The 12,442-nt window shown below is 38.7% G+C and overlaps 1 long non-coding RNA gene across 1 annotated transcript in view; it reads right to left on the bottom strand.

The window, feature by feature from the left end:
- Positions 1-12,442, bottom strand: part of LOC119873857 — a 228,991-nt gene that overhangs the window by 114,628 nt on the left and 101,921 nt on the right. Inside the window, exon 3 of the long non-coding RNA XR_005366550.1 lies at positions 1,519-1,587. This is a non-coding gene — a long non-coding RNA (uncharacterized LOC119873857). The remainder of the gene's footprint in view (positions 1-1,518; positions 1,588-12,442) is intronic.

The raw sequence follows: 12,442 nt of genomic DNA, 5'->3' as shown, positions 1-12,442 counted from the left end.
TTCGCAAATCATGAAAAATGAAGCAAATAAGCAGAGGCAAGAGGCCATCAACTTCACAAGGAAATGGAGAAGGTCATCAGTCTTGATTCCTGCTCTCCTGTGTCACCCAACTGCATTCTGTTCTCTATGCTTGGATTTTTGTAAAACCCCATGGTATCCCATGCAATAATCAATTTTTTTTTAGATTTTTTTTTAGTGACAGACTCTACTCAAAACAAACAAAAATAACCTATTATCTCAGAGGCCTAGAATGTCTATAGAATGTTTGTCTTCAGTTAGGGCTTGATCCAGGAATTTAGCGATATCATCAGGAAATGGATCTCATTTTCTTTTTCCCCTTGGCTCTCTTCTCTCCTGCTAAACCTCATTCCCTGCTATATTTCTCTCTCTCTTTTTTAAATATTTTATTTATTCATGAGAGATACATAGAGAGAAAGAGGGGCAGAGACACAGACAGAGGGAGAAGCAGGCTCCATGCAGGGAGCCCGATGTGGGACTGGATCCCTGGACTCCAGGATCACGCCCTGGGCTTCAGGCAGGCGCTAAATCACTGAGCCACCCAGCGATTCCCTCCTGCTATATTTCTCTGCAATGTGGAAGCAGTGATAACCTTTAATGATCCTCAACAATGCTGATCACTTGAGTACCAACCTTAAATTTCAACATGCATGTCAATTCCACAAAAAAAAAAAAAATCTGATTGGCTTGTTTTGAATCATCTTGTCAGTTTTGATTAAATTAAAGATTCTAGAGGTCTAGAGTACTCTGGACAGCCTAGCATAATTGCCAAGTATTTTAGTACTGAAGGTGAAGCTATGTCATTATCAGCTCCATCATACAAGGAACAGGAAAGCTCTATATGGAAAAGATGCTGAGCAGCCCAAGATGGTAACAGATATTCACTACAGTCCTCTATTCTGTTTTCAGAAATCAAATAATCCCAGACTGAGGGATCTATCCTTTCTATAGTCCCTGACATACTTGGTCCTTAGAGACAGACAAACAAGTAAGTGAAACACAGAACCTTTCTGAGCATCTTGTCATTTTCAAGTCCACTGCTGGATAAGGAACATGTTGAAACATAGACAATTTAATTACAAAGTTGTAAGTATGATAATAAAGTATGTAGAAGGTATAGAAACATTAGGCAGGACATTTAGGCTTTCTCTGACTCCTGTAGTTAAACTTACTGTCAAATATATGCCGTAAATATCAACTTAGAGGATAGGCTTTTCTAGATTGCATTTTGAGGAGAATCAAAAGTAACACAGATGATCCTGTGATCAGATATGTGATGGGCATGAATTACCCAGAAAGATGGTGGATGTTGACAAGAGAGAGATATTTGGAAGAAAAGTAAGGACAGGTTTTGGGGGGATTCCCTAAAGAACCTAGGGTTCTTGCTAGCAGGCCAACTACCACTAAGATTGGTCCTGATTTTCATTAACCAGCATCCCCTTAAGAACCCCAAATAGAGGTTGAGTAAATGTGGGAGAGTTCGTGGTCTATTTCCATTACCTTGATTCTGGTCTCTCATGGTAGGAGATGTTTTCATTGGGTGTGCTCTCCCAGGCCCTCTGGATGTTTCTGGAACACAGAAAGAGAAATAGATGTTTTTCCTTATAGTTTCAAGTCCTCTCCTTTCTCTGCTGCTTCTGGCTCTTTCAGTCTTCGGCTTCCAAAATCAGCTCGGCCAAATGATATTTAAATTCTTTTAAAATTTATGTGATCTATTTTAGAATTTTATCTATCCTGTCTATTGCAGATGTCTACTGAAATTGCTTAATAAGCCTGATGTTGGAGACCAATAACAACTCTTGCTACGTATATAAGCTTACCATAATATGGCTAATTTTCATAATAGATTATTTTATGAGCATTTAGCAGGCACATGGCAGACAGCTATAAAGCCTCGTTTCCTCCTGTTCTTGAGCACTACTTAACAGAGTGTGTATATCAATGTGCAAGCATGCTTGGGTAGGCATTTATTACATAACTTTAATTTTGAAATAATTGTGCTTATTTTTTGGAAAACAAAGTGTTTTCTTATTTACTTTTGATAAATTTGTTTTGCTCCCGGGGGGGGGGGGGGGGGGGGAATGCACAGAGAAGAAAGCAATCTCATCACCTGTTCATATTTTAGAGAACAAAGATGTCTCTTCATGCATATCTATCATGTTATATCACAATTTAATAATGACTCGTTTTAATAATAGGATTGTTTTATGCCTTAGCAGACAAGAATTAAATTCTATACTAGGATTTAATTTAAGCCAGTACTTACATTTCATGTCCAAATAACCCTTGAAAGGACCACTAACTTTGCATTCTATTTCATTCTTACCTTTATTTGAAAAATGGTGTTTAATTTCTCCACAGAAGCACCATGGTACATTGAAACGTCTATGCCTAATAACAAAAGCCACTGAGTAGGAATATAAAAATTGTCAGATAAACGTCAATTTATGACTCTATAAACATTCGATCTGTCCGGAAAGTATGCACTGATGGAGTCAGTTCTGACAGATAAAGAGGATTCACTGAATATCCATTCCTGAGAAACATCCTTCATTAATATTTACATTCCTCTTGACAGTGCAATTGCTGCAACCATAGGTCGGGAAAACATAGGCTGCATTTGGCAAATATACAGTTACAGTTTTCCATTTGTCTAAAAATCCAAATACTTAGGGCAAGAATATGGGCCTCACTATGGACTTCCTGGACTTCGGACCTCAAGTGTACTAATTCAAGGGGGAAAAAAAAAAATCCATGACACTTATTTTAAGGCATGGCTGCACTCACAGCCAGTTAACTCATTATAGAAAAGGAAACAAAGGCTGGTTTTAGTGCCCCTCCCCCCCTTTTTCCTCTTCTTCATTTTTTATTCTGCTGTAAGCAGTCACTAAAAATATATCTGGTCAATAAGGGGCAGGTAAAATTGGAAGGGTTGCTATAGGAACACACGAACTGATGCAGAGAAATAACCACTCTAATTTATACTGTGTTTTCATGTTGTATTTCCATTGTAGTTAAACTCAACTTCAAAAGACATTCCTTAAGAAAGAGGCTATTTGAAATGCAGAAGACTTTCTGAGAGAATTTTATGGACTAACTTTAAAAATAATAAATTCTATATCTGAGTAGAGCTACAAGCAGAAACCTGGTATTTCTTCTCTTCGTTCCATTCTCTTTTCAGTGCATTTTAACTAAAATCATTTTTACGCAGCCTAAGACCAGGGAATGCATTTTAATGGTGATGAAAGCATGAGTAATGAGGAGTGCTGCCTGAAGCAGCCCCCTCCAACTGCTCTCCCCCATTTTGACAGGCAGCATCTATATTCCAACTCTGAGACCCTCCTCATTCCCGATTCTGTTGAATTATCCCACTCAGAAACTATGCTCTCCTCAAGTCTTGTTTTTTTCCAAAGGTGACAGCCTCTACTGCCTTGTTTCTGACCTCCATTTGGTAAGTCCAGCATAATCACTGGAGGCATTTCAGACTGACAACCAAAATAATTTCACATTCCCCAGACCCGTGACGGAAAGGACAGGGTCATTGCCACCACAGCCACATAAAAATCTTCCAGAGGGAGGGATAGAGAAGGAGCTTACTGCATGACACAAAGCTTTATATCAGAGGAAGTGAAACCAAAGCCTTGCTCATAGCTATATATTTTCGTATGTCCAACTCATAAGCTCAATGAATTTTCTCCCTCCCCTCCAAAGTTGTGGGTGTAGTCAGCGAGCAATTTATTCCCAAAATGAGGGTGCATAAGCAGTTTCTAGGCCAGTGATCAAAAAGTCCCATGGATCAAAACTACTCAGGAAACAAGATCATTCACAGCATCACCTTAATGGCGTGGCTAGATGCTGGTTGCCCCTCCTTCCCTAGTAAGTCAGAGACAAAGGTCAAATGTTCCCTCTTTCCTTGTTAAAAAAAATGTTTCATGGTTGACAGGGGAGGAACTGTGGTTCATCTGACAGTCTTATCACTTCATTCGGTTTAGTTCAGAAAAGTGGTTTTCAGCTGGACTGTCTAGTTGAAGCATAGGGTTTGAGAAGAAAAGGAGCAAGATGGAAACAAACATCCCAAAGATAAAAACCACACCAAATAAATTTTTGAAGTCCATAAAATGATGTATGTCAGAGGGGCTAGCAATTAATATCTCTGCAAATTATGAAATGATCAAATACAAATTATTTGTGTGGGGTCAAACACTCCAAATGTTTAGTACCAATTTATCCTGTCCTAACATTATTGACATAAACAATGTCTTTGCAAGAGCTTTTAATCATGAACATATTTACATGTGCCTGGGAGTGGGCAGAAAATAAATATAAAAGCAATTTCTCTGCCACATATTCTTGACCAAATAGCCCAACAGTAACACTCAAGACTGTGTTTGTCAAATAACTCGTGCACACTCTACTGAAACACCTAGTATGTATGAAAACGTTGCCTACTTTTTTGGGTGAAATTGTACATATAGTTCTGGAATGCATTTTAAAAGCTTTTCCCAAGACTGAAGCAAAGAATTATCAAAAACCTTGGGCTGATAAATGTCTTCTGAAAATACCAACATCTCAATTACAAACACGTCCATCTAAAACTCCACAAGAAAACCCATCAATGGGGCACCTGGGTGGCTCAGCAGTTGAGTGTCTGCCTTTGGCTCAGGTCATGATCCCAGGGTCCTGGAATTGAGTCCCTCATCTGGCTCCCCACAGGGAACCTGCTTCTCCCTCTGCCTATGTCTCTGCCTCTCTCTGTGTGTCTCTCATGAATAAATAAATAAAATCTTTAAAAAAAGAGAGAGAGAACCCATTATCATACAACAGAATGTACCATTCCAGAAAATATTTCTCATATTTCTAAGATGCTTTTTTAAGCTGAACCATCTTTTTGTTTCAAATCGATGTCAAGGACAGTTGGGATAGATGGGGAAATTTGAACCTTCCAAGACCAATGGGACCAGTTTATAAATGATAACCTTCAACTCCAAATCTGTTAGCTGGAGGGCAATAATGATTGTTTAGCCTAGAAGATGAATTTAAATTATCCTACAAAATATAGTTTGTGGAGTTAACTAATCACATTAGAGACTGTGTTTTCCAACACAACCCATCGTGTCTTTTTTAACTATGCTCAATCCAACTAATCACAAAAGAAACACATTTGTGTTTGTCTTCAGAGAAGTACTAGCATTTTGAAACTCCATCACCACTGCCCACACAGAAAAAGAACAAATTTTGGAATTACTGAGTTGGCTTACATACATGTGTGATTATGGACTATTTACAATTTCTGGGTGGAAGCATTCAATTCTGTCATCATATGTGGATGTGTCATCAGTAGCATTCCTGTCGAGGTCAGAGAACACGTTCAGTTCCTTGGGCATGGACCTATCTTTACTGTTACCCCTGACAAAGGAAAGACAATCTGTCTGGGTTTTCAGGCAGCCTGTAAATAACTACCTGTTCTCTCAGCTGCCTATATTCAGAACCAAGGCAGAGTCATAAGAGTCCAAGAGATGCAAATTTTCCAATCACCTCTCTGCTTAATGACACTGATATTGGTGTCTGTGGCTTAGCTAAGCAAATGGGATTCATCTTTGAATTGCACAGACTCACCCACCACAGTCCCCAGCTGTTAGAAGCCACCACAGGCTCCAGAGCAGGAGTAGGGCCTTCACATTTAGAACCTACAATGCAAGACTCCGAGAGGAATGTACACATCCTGAAGTAGGCTCCCAAAAAAGAAGTGAGACAGAACAGATGAAGATCAACCTCCCCCTCTCCATCCAAACTCCAGTGAGACAAATTATTTCTTCAGAGAGGGACATCAATGGCTCAAAAAGCAAGCTACGATACTCTCCCTAGGCCCCTTCCAGAAGGAAGCATAGAGCCAAGGAAAAAGTGAGTTCCCCTTCTACCTCAATGCACGCCCTTTCCTCTCCTAGCACACTACAGAAAAAAGTGTTCTAAATGGAAACTCAACAGTCTGAAATAAGTAATTTGCTTTGGTAAGTTCTTAATTTAATATAAAGAAGTAATTTAAATATTGGAAAAATTTAGCTTATTAATTTATATTATTAAGCCATATTTCCACTAGCATGGATCCTTTGATATTAGCCTTACCTTTATGGTGATGGGAAAACTGCTGTAAGAGTTTAAAATTTTCATATTCTCAATAATTTTTTTCTCTCAGCTTAAAAGCAACACACACACACACACACACACACACATACACACATACATACACACACTGTTGGGTTGCTCAGTCCACCATATATTTATTACTGTTTTTTTTTTTTTTAAAGAAAAAAACTTCCCAAATATCTCACTCCAATACAGTAGAGTAAAATTTGCTTTGTTTACTATGAGTATATCTTGCCCATCATGCATTATCTCCCTATGTACAAAGGCCCTGGAGTCTTCTTTAGACTGCACCGGTACTTTTGAGCCCAACATTTTATTTGATAAAAATCAAAGGTTAGATGAGTTGTATTTACTGTGCTTCCCAGAATAAAAATGTTTAAAATGCTTAAAAATAAAAACCCCTAAATATCCTTATTGTCTTTGACTTCCAAATGCTTGGGATTAGTGAAAAACTGTGGATATAAAGAAAACATGATATCAAGAAGACTGTCGTTTATGAGTTTCAACTATTCTCACATCAATACAGAATAACCAGACTACAACAGCTCTGGATTATCATACTCCCTCAGATGTGCTACAACCAAAGTTATTTTCCATTAATAAGAAGAGTGATAAGTTGAACAGAACAAGTAATTCACTCTTCCCTTGTATCATGTGCAGTTGGAAAATAATCACTGGATACTTCATGCCCAGTACTGGGGACACAGATAAATAACCCAAGGACTTAAAGGTGCTTATGCATTAGCAAAGAGGGTCAGCTTGTACAGCTATCTCCAAATTTTTCTCTTAAGGGAGACAAGCATACTGTGTTGTTCTTCATTAAATGTAAAAATGGAGGTTTCTGAGAGAAAAAAGATCCTATGGGGCATCATGGAAAATGAATGTAAAACAAACAGCATGTCAACTCTGTCTTGAAGGAAGAGTAAGATTTAGATCAACAGGGAGGGGTGGAGGAGTAATCCAGGTGGGAGTACAGAAGAGAATTCTGGAAGCCCAAGAATGAGACAGAGATGAAGCGGGTGCCCTATCCTGGCTTCCCCAGAAATTGGAGCCTGAGACTGAGTCCATGTGATATTATTTTAAGAGGAAATGCTACGCTAGGAAATAGGAGTAAAGGATTAAGAGGAACAAAGCTGAAAGGGAGGAAGAGCCAATATGAGGATGCATTTTTTTAACTGCCAGATAAAACCAATTACTCCATCCTTGGGAATACTCCCCCAAGGCCCAACTTCATTTCAAGACCAAGTGTCAATCGGTGAATCAAGGTGGGGAAAGTAGGAACATTTTCATACTGGTGTCCAACTTCCACTGGTCAAGAGCCCTTTTTTTGTGACATTAGCTCCTCCATACTTGCAGGTTGGGCTTGTCTGGATATGGACACTCAAGAGGCTCCCAGGGAAGCAGCAACAGCAAAGCCCCAGGGCAATTATCTTCAATATTAACTTAAGTTTTAGGAAGCTTGCTCTAATGAGATGAGCAAGTGAATGGGAGATGGGATTGAGAAAAGGGGACTAGAAACAGCAATGTATTTGTCATACTTTTGAAACTGATTCAGCAGAGACGTCACATGGACAAGGACCATGGCTGTGACAAGGGGACTAGTAAAGTGCTGGGCCAGGAGTCAGGGGACTAGGTTCTGGTCCATATGCCATTCATGATTCACTTTCTGAGCTCCAACTCATAAAATCACTTCTCTTGGTCTCTACTTTCTTGCTTATAACATAAAGTTATTGAACCAGCCCTGTTTACCTCACTGACTTAAAAGACAATGTGTTGGGAATAGTTTTGTAAGACTTGAGAGGTCACTGTGATAAGCAGAAGGTATCAACAAGGAGAGTAGCACTGTCTTTTACTATTGCTCCATCTAGATGTATAGACATCAAAGACCCAAGACCAGGAAGAACCCTGGGGCCCATACCCTCACCTTCATGTAAATATCCTCTGCTTACTGAAATAAAATCAATACGGTTGAGGCATTTACCCCCATGATTAGAAATTCTGACCATTAAAACAACCCACAGTGGAACAAATTTCTGTGTTCTCAGCTAAGCTTACCAGATTGTGTACAATAAATAAATTCTCTAAATTCTAAGCTCTCAGTCATAATTTACTTTGTAAGCATAAAACATCTTGATCTATAACTGCAGAAATTTAACAACTATTGCTTTTCTACAGGAGCAAAATGAATTTTTTTAAATGAGGTAATTATTTAGATAATAAAATCCTTATAACCCCATTAGACTCATTCATCTTAATTTTATGCAAAATAAAGGGCCCTTTACCTACATGATCAAGATAATTACTTCAATGTGTACTTCACAAGCAAACATAGATCTCCTTTGTCTCCATTAGCTACCTCAAATAACTAGGGCCATTGTGTCATAGCTCTGTCATTAAACTGCCCCTAGTACCCGCTCCTCCAATCTCACCTGCAGCCCACCTCACCTCCAGGCTCTGGAAATGGCACAGTCTACGACTGGAATTTCAAGCAATCAGTAATAACAATAACATTTTCTCTGGTTTTAGCATCTGGTGGATATAGGACTCAATATAGATTAAAAAATTAAATTAAAAAATAAAATGGCACAAAACACTCAGTGAGTAGGGGACTATAATAACTGAACCATTCTGAGTTACTGCTGGTCTTTGAACCAAGTGACTTCTGTTCTTCTTGAGGTTCCACTAAATGGCTGTGACCTTCAGCAAGTAACAAAGCTTGTCTGAGCCCCAGTTTCAGCAAGTGTTAATGAATACATGTAACAGAATGTTCTCAAAGGTATTTTCTAACTCTGATAGTCAGTGGTTATTAAAACAGCAATATGAAATGGTTTTCCCCATGAACATGATCTGTTATAATTAAGGTTTAACTAGTCAAACTAGGTATTATCACACATCATAGGATCAGCAGGCAGTATGACTAAAGCCATCCATGCTCAACTGGACCAAAATCACAGAAGTTGATTGCTTAATTTGTATACACCCGAGTCCAGTACTCTCAAGTGCAGAGACAACATTTATGATGAAAACAGAGCAGCTGATATTACAAAGGTCAAATGTGGTAAGTACATACCTTGTCCCCATTTCCCTATGCAAAATATTTCCTGATACATGCAAGAAATACAGAGCTTTGGTTTGTTTCCTGTAATTACTTCCATTTCATGCAAGTCTACCTTCTCGTGCTGAGTAGTCAAAACCAAGTATAGGATCCTCTTATTTAGCTGAGTCTCCATATCAAGTGCTCACCAGGGTCTATTCTTCTGCCAAAGTTCTCCAATTCTCCTTACCCTATTTTCTATCCCACCCCTTTTTCTTATCTTACCAACCTTCTCTAGATTCTTTATCGTTCTAGGCAGAAGCCTTTTGATTTAATCATTAGTGACTACTCATCTTTAAACCAACAAGCAAAACCTCCGATGACGTATTTTGCCTTGCTTCAGGAATATAAGGCATCTCATGAAGAAACACATAGGCTGGAAAAATGAAATATATTCTCAGTTTGGAAGAGGACTGAGGCAATGAACAACTAAGGGTAATAAATGTGAAGTGCCAGGAGATAAGTAAACAACATTTATGCCATAAAAACCTATGCACATAGTAAAAGTAGATCTCTAATTTGTTATTCTCCTTCTATCTGTCGGCAGGAAGAGGAAAATATGACTAGATCTGTAATTTACTGTGTTCATAAGATAAAGATATACCAATTGCTCTGAAGAAGCACAGAGAAATACCTCTTCCAGGCTCTTATAAGGATACTCTGTCATGTGCTGAACCAGCAACTTAATCCTTCTAGTAAATAAGTCGCAGAGCTCCATAGCTTTGTTTCTGATGACATCCTTCAATAGAAGTTGATGACAAGCCAAAGGGGCAATGTAAGAAAATCAATAGTACAGGATGTTGATAAAGATGTTGTAATTGGGTTGAATCCAATGATGGATTTTACATTATTGGGAATATTCTATCTCTCAACTGAATTTTTAGTAGCTAGTGTATGGCAGTACAGTTAAGGTAATCTGAGCCAAGGGGTACCCGAATTGCAGGGTTATAGTTAAGGGACCAGCCAAATGCTTTATCAGCTTGCCAGGCCAGGGATAGAACTGCCATTCTTTTATGAAAACTGAGTTGATAAAGAAGACCAATTGCCTACACAGAAAGCCAACCACACACTCTCTGAGGTGACTGAGGGGCGACCCCACCCTCAGGCAAACAGTATCCTTAGGAGGAGCAATTCTCACAACACACAAACAGGGCAGGTGAGAGCCCTAAATGCTATGCCCCCAAACACAACTGTTATTCAAGTCTCTGAAAATTCTAAAGCAACTAAAACAAACAATCCACTTTGGTCATTAAATAATAAATCAAGTATCTACAAAGCATCCATTTGAAGTCTAGAGCTTCTTGGGCTATAATTCCCTAATATTCCCTAGAAAGATAAAATTGTTGAAAGCTGGTTCATAGGCATCAAGTGGATGAGATAACCTGTCACAGAGCAGCTTTATTATTTACACACAAGTTAGAAACCGGAGGTCTGTTGAAACAAACCTGACAGCTTAGTGTTGGAAGATGTGATATGTGATCCCTTTTACTATTAAGACCATTTCCAGTCTGGCATTAAGAACCTTGCCATCTGTATATAAGAAAATGTTTGGCTTCCAATGTTTTAGAGAATCTGTATGGGGTGGGGGGGTGGGGCATCATCTTTTTTATAAGTATTCAGTTGTTTATCTTGGCATCCAGAAAAACCCTATGCTTTTTAATTCCCTTTCACCTTTATATTCTCCCAGTTTGGCATTTAATCAATTGTCAACAAATACTGACTGAATGATAAATTTGGGTCCAAATAAGATATTCATAAATTACCCAACTGAAAATAATTATTATAGACCAGAAGCTGCCTTTCTCTATTAATGATACATTTTTAAAAAAAAAATCCCTTGGTAAAAATGCATACCCTTTGATTCACACTGAGAAACTGTGATTGGTGGGGCACCTGGGTGTCTCAGTGGTTGAGCATCTGCCTTTGGCTCAGGTCATGATCCTGAGGTCCTGGGATTGAGTCCTGCATCAGGCTCCCCACAGAGAGCCTGTTTCTTTCTTTCTGTCTATGTCTCTGCCTCTCTCTGTGTGTTTCTCATGAATAAATAAATAAAATCTTAAAAAAAGAAACTGATTGGTTCAGTTTGTGGTGGGATTCTGATGGCTGACTTTTAGCAATCATCCCAGATTTGTTGGATTCAAGTGATTCAGGAATTCAGGTCTGAAAAACACTGCAGTAGATGCCAATTTGAGTTCTCAGGGACCATCATCAGCCCAAGGTCTTAGCTCCTATTTTTTTATTCACGATCAAAGGACTATGGAGGTCAGTAAGAGTTGCAAACAATCACATAAATGCTAACAATTACTCAAGTTGGTCAAGTATAAAACGGAGGTCAATAATGGAATACCTGTGTCAAAAATCTAGACTTCTTTTGTAAATACTTGCCTGAAAAATTCAAGCCTTTATGTTATTAAGCAAAGTGTTTTAGAAGGAACAGATGCTAAGCTCCTAAGTCTATAATTTTGGACAAATAAAGGGTGTACTCATTTAAAAAGGAAGCTTAGCTACATTCAGGATTTATAAGCACATATTATGAAAACCCAGCAGAAAGGCTGCCTGGGATCCACAAATTTCAGGGCATTAGCAGACCTTTCAGCCAAATTCAAATGTCTCGCATAGATTTATTATTCCCAAGATTTTATTGTGTTTTGTTTTGCTTCTTAATTTAATTCTTAAATAGCCTCTGGGGTTAACTAATGGTTCTAATATAAACACTGTTAGGCCAGAAACTGGAATGCCTTTAAACTTTAGGGGCCAGATACAAAGATCTGGCAATGCTATTAGCTATAGGTGGTTATTTATAAGACAGGAATGGGTGTCTCTGGAAAAGCAACTCTGATGCTGTGGGTTTTCTGGTGGAGCAAATATATGAAGGCACACTTTTTGCCTGGTGACATCATTTACTCATTCAAATAATTACTGAGCTTCTATTAAATGTCACAAAGTCTCGGGCAGCCCGGGTGGCTCAGCGGTTTAGTGCCGCCTTCAGCCCTAGGCATGATCCTGGAGACCCAGGATCAAGTCCCACATCGGGCTCCCTGCATGGAGCCTGCTTCTCCCTCTGCCTCTCTCTCTCTCTTTCTCTCTCTCTCTCTCTGTTTCTGTGTCTCTCATAAATAAATAAAATCTTTAAAAAATAAAAATAAAAAAATAAATGTCACAAAGTCTGATGGGTGCTTAGAATGC

This window comes from Canis lupus, chromosome 11 (assembly GCF_011100685.1).
Source record: "Canis lupus familiaris isolate Mischka breed German Shepherd chromosome 11, alternate assembly UU_Cfam_GSD_1.0, whole genome shotgun sequence".
Classification (NCBI taxonomy): domain Eukaryota; kingdom Metazoa; phylum Chordata; class Mammalia; order Carnivora; family Canidae; genus Canis; species Canis lupus.
This window is presented reverse-complemented; position numbering and strand designations above follow the sequence as displayed.